Source organism: Carassius auratus, chromosome 43 (genome assembly GCF_003368295.1).
Source record: "Carassius auratus strain Wakin chromosome 43, ASM336829v1, whole genome shotgun sequence".
Classification (NCBI taxonomy): domain Eukaryota; kingdom Metazoa; phylum Chordata; class Actinopteri; order Cypriniformes; family Cyprinidae; genus Carassius; species Carassius auratus.
The window spans coordinates 10,428,263-10,433,257 of NC_039285.1; the positions used below are offsets into that span (position 1 = coordinate 10,428,263).

The window sequence follows — 4,995 nt, forward strand, 5'->3', positions numbered from 1 at the left end:
TATATTATTTACTATTTAATACATTTCTTCATCTTTTCATCAACTCACAAATCCGATGAACTTGCAGGCCTCTTACGAACCCCTAAGTGTTTGTGAACCACAGAACCCTAAGGAAACCCTGCTTTAAGGTATTTTAAACAGATCACATCATACATTTCCCTATACAGATCAAACCCACAACGCTTTTGATGCTCACACTGTGCTCTACTGTTTGAGCTACAGGAACACAGACAGCCTCAACTAAATAAAACACAACCAGTAATGCTTCCTGCCTTTATTGAACACACTATATTTAAACATTCACAGTTCAGCATGAAAAGACCTTGGATTTAATAATTGTTAAACCCCCTTTGGCAGTAATAACCTCCACAAATAGTGGAAGTTTTTGCACCTTTTTACGATACAGTTTAATTTCAGCAACATTCTTGGGATATCTGGTGTGAAGTTCTCTCTTGAGCTCAAGCCAAGCATCAAGACGTGACTGGGCCTCTCCAAACGATTCTGGTTCACTGTGCTTTGGGATGTTGTCCTGTTGCATCACCCAACTTCTGCTGAGCTTCAGTTGGCAGACAGATGGTCTTTCATTCTCTCTGGAACATTGCCTCTCTGGGTCGACGTGAAAGCCAATTGAATTTTCAGTTTGATGGTGATGTGAAACTGTTCTCAAAGCACAAATGTGTGACAGTACGCTGCTGGGGAAATGCTATTATCCATCACAAATGGGTTCCAGTACATTTTAAGTGGTTAAGCAGACTGTGTTTGTCTGTTTTTGTGACCAATTTATGTAGAAATTCAGTTAAATCCAATGAGTTTTCCTGCAAATATCTTCACATATCCATCAGATGTGAAGTCATTTGTAAGGTAAATACATCTATTTGTTAAAATCACTGTAAACGTGCCTGTCAGTATCCTGACTTTATATTTGCTGTGAGCAGTATCTACACCGACCTTTTCAAAGTACATCAAATCATGCAAACAATTTCTCAACAAACATGTGGATGTGAATAACAATTTGCTTCCCACAGATGCTCTCTGCTGCTCTCTGGCCCCTACAAATTAAAAGCTCTGGACAGTTTAAGGTCTTCATTAATGATCAATGATTGCATACTTGGCTGCTCCGAAATATTTCCTCAATTTTCTAATTTCATATTTTTCTTCCAAAAGGTTACCGCTGACATGTTGACAGTTTAACTGATGTCACTGTCATTCGTTCCTGAATTCATATGACCTTTTACTGCATATAAGCATTTCTCTTTTGAATCAAATGAAAATGTTGTACTCTACTCAATGCGTCCTTACAGAACACTACCAAAACGGTCCTATTTGTACTACAGCAATAAAACAGTTTTGCACAAATTACATAAATTCCAGTCTTTGACTGAAATACATGTTATTTGCCAAAAACATAATTCAAAAACTAGTTAAACTAAAGTGAATGTAATATAGACATGAAATATTAAATTAGTGGTTTTTAACTTGTTTTCTTCAGAATCAAAAATCTACATTGCAGGTGTAAATAAATAAATAAATAAATAAAAATAGGTAATACTACAAAAGTAAAGAAAAATGCCAGTAGCCTGAATGACTCAAAATAAATAAATAAATAAATAAATAAATAAACTGCCCATTCACAAGTTCATTCTTGTTTGTTTCTTTTGGAAATCTCACTAAAGCCAAAAGGTAAAGAAGATATTAAGTCAATATCCAACAGGTTTTGAAAAAATTTAGCGTCACATTCATTGGTAACCATATAAACATTCACTGCGCTATCTATATATTCACCTGGCTGATGATTCCTAAATTTCAGTCAAATAAATGCAATTTTCACTGTGTACAGTTTGCATCAAATGGTTATTTATATACATAAATATAAATGACTTTAATGGCAGGAGTAAAAATTTATAAAACTTTACAGTACTCTTCTCCATCATGTTTCAAGTTTAGGGCTCACCCAAATCGAAAACTTGAGTTTCAAAATTATATTGGTTATAATTATTATTATTGTTATTATTAGATAGATAGATAGATAGATAGATAGATATATAGATAGATAGCTGTTTAGCAATGGAAAATATTTTCTATTCCTGTTTTGACAATCAATGGTAATTATTAATGCAATTCATTTATTAGTGCAAACAGCACAAGCATTCATATGTATTTAATCTGTAATCTGCTTGCAAATAAACAATAATCAACCATCTTGAATATTATAAAATAAAAACCCCTACAATCAAGTTCAATCAAAACTTTCAAAAGCACCCTCACCTAAAAAGAGATGCTGTTTTTGATCTGATGTGGTCAGCCTGCGGGCCAGCAGGGCAGATATGCGACGATGGCGAGAGTGATGTGTGCCATCTGCATTGTCCTGCTAACATCTGCATCTCCTTCTTCTGTTTATAAGTGTCTCACAGATGGACATCCATTATGCACACAGATGAAAGGAAGGGGACAGTGAGGCATGCACAATGGCAGACGGGGCATCTGCATGCTGCAGTGAAGAAGAAACAATGAATGTCAAAACAATTTTAATCCCCCATCAACACAACAATGAAGATGACACAGTTGGTCAGTATAGCTCAGTCATTACATCCAGTTGTATTACCAATTTTTTTTATTCAGTGTCATAATATAAGTGACACCTCTAGGAACATGAATAATCACCGCAGAGGTGTAATTATACAAAGGAATATCAGCTGAGTACAACATCATTTGCTTATGTATTATTGATTTAAATATCTGTTCCACAAAATAAAGTCATACAGATTTGGGAAGACATAAGAGAAAGCAAATGACAGAATTTTCTTTTTTGGGTAAACTATCCCCTTAACTGAAGAAATAAAATTGTGGTTTGACCTTATATGTATTATCTGCTAGATGTATCACTTACTGACATTGATGTTAAAATTGCGACATATTGTCATAATTCGCTTTACAAATCCACAAAAAGTTTCAGATGAAAGATGCATGCACAGGTACAGTAGGTTGACATATACATCTCTCTCTGCACAGGCCAAAAATGGGGTAGAGTTGCACATTTACTGACTTTGATCAGGGTTCTCCCTGAAATAGGCTAGGCAGACATCAAACAGATTCCTGACCTCATACTGTGGCAGAGAGGAGATTCAAGCAGCATGACTAAACCCCTCAGAAACTTCTCTCATCTTCACAGGGATATGAGTCAGTCAGACTAAACCATAAAACCTTCTAGAAATATGATGCTGTTTATGAAAAGCTCAAGTACAATTAATGCACAGTACTGGTTAGTACCTGATTACATGTATTCTGGATTGCGTAATCAGATTCCAAAAATTTAATACTTGTAATTAGATTATATAAAATTAAAAAAAAACATAATAATCAGAATACAGTAGCACTGATTACATGATAATGTATTATTCACACAATAGCATTACATTCATAGTTTATTCTCCTTATATATTTTCTTTTCTTTCTAAAATAGCCTACTGCTTATATAAATTCATAAGTTTTATGGATATTCACACAAAGACCAGTCACTAGTCAGGTGGCTATAATTTAGCAGTTCTCAATTTCAGTCCTTGCGCCCCCCTGATCTGCACATTTTGTATGTCTCTCTTTGTTAATACCTGATTCAGATATTCAGCTGTGATGGCCACTTCGCAGGGCACTTACGTTTGAATAGAACAAACGTCTGAAGCGATAAGAGAAATATACAAAATGTGCAGAGCAGGGGGGCGTGAGGACTGGAACTGAGAACTGCTGCTATAATTACACAGAAAATTAAGAGGCCACACAGCATTTGACCACTGTATTTACAAAAAACATTCAGATTTTACATGTTTTCTCTGAAATTCAACAACTACTGGTGAACTGTCAAAACAGAACATAACAAAAGTGTCCAAGGTAGGTCTTGAACCTGGGTCTTCCAATCAGAGTATACTACTTCTCTACCTCTTGTCTAGAAAGGTAAACCAGGAGTCCCAGATAGTTTATATATATATATATATATATATATATATATATATATATATATATATATATATATATATATATAAACACTCTTTATTTGGTCTCAGTCTTCAAATAAAAAACTCATAGCTTTGCAGTCATAGCTTTGCAAAACAAAAACAAAGTAAACCAAATGCCAACAGAGGAACAACACATAGCACTTCTATGACTCAGATAATCCTTAAAGGGTAGGCTCAGGATTGAACACAACTCAAATAAACTGCCAAACTTACATAGCTCCTGATATTCCATTGGTTAATTCTCTGATAAGGTTTGGATTCAAGATGTCTCCAGTTGGCACCCAGGACCGCTCCTCTGGACTATAATCCTCCAATAGTTATTGGACTCAGTCCACTAGGTATTGGAGAGTAGACAAAAGGCTTTAAAGGTGAAATGTGAAATGTGAAGTGAGGGTGGGTGGGGGGTGCATAGACCTGGGTGGAAGCAGTCGGTAGGATTAATCCTCCTAAGGATCTTAAAAAGGACGAATGAATAAGGGTACCAGTTCTTGAGACTCCCAAGTTAGTTGACAACCACACCCTCTGACCCTGATGTAGTGTTGGCCCGATTCTACGGTGCTGGTTTGTCTATTTCTGCTGCTGTTGCAACGCTCTTACAGAGGCTGTACATGCTTTCGACAAGGCCTGAAACCACCTCTGGACTAATTGGGTTGCGGCTGGTACTTGGTACATTTCGTGCTCAAGAAACAAAGGTGGGGTAAACCTGATATTCAAATGGAGACCTGCCCAACAATGAATGTGTAGTGTGCTCTGAGAAAACTCATCCCAGATCAGATGGGAGCTTCAGGTGCTTTAAAGGGGGGGTGAAATGCTATTTCATGCATACTGAGTTTTTTACACTGTTAAAGAGTTGGATTCCCATGCTAAACATGGACAAAGTTTCAAAAATTAAGTTGTATGTTTGAAGGAGTATTTCTGTTCCAAAAATACTCCTTCCGGTTTGTCACAAGTTTCGGAAAGTTTTTTTCGAGTATGGCTCTGTGTGACG

At 36.2% G+C, this 4,995-nt stretch overlaps 1 long non-coding RNA gene across 3 annotated transcripts; it reads right to left on the reverse strand.

Moving 5' to 3' along the window:
• Positions 1-259: 259 nt before the first annotated feature.
• On the reverse strand, positions 260-4,704 carry LOC113061272 (uncharacterized). Of its 3 annotated transcripts, none has more exons than XR_003278335.1 (3): positions 4,221-4,704; positions 2,266-2,488; positions 260-606 (listed from the first exon to the last, which is right to left on the reverse strand). It is a non-coding gene; the product is annotated as an uncharacterized LOC113061272 (long non-coding RNA). The 3 variants fall into 3 exon arrangements; XR_003278334.1 differs by having other exon boundaries at positions 260-657; XR_003278333.1 differs by having other exon boundaries at positions 260-1,049.
• Positions 4,705-4,995: the final 291 nt, after the last annotated feature.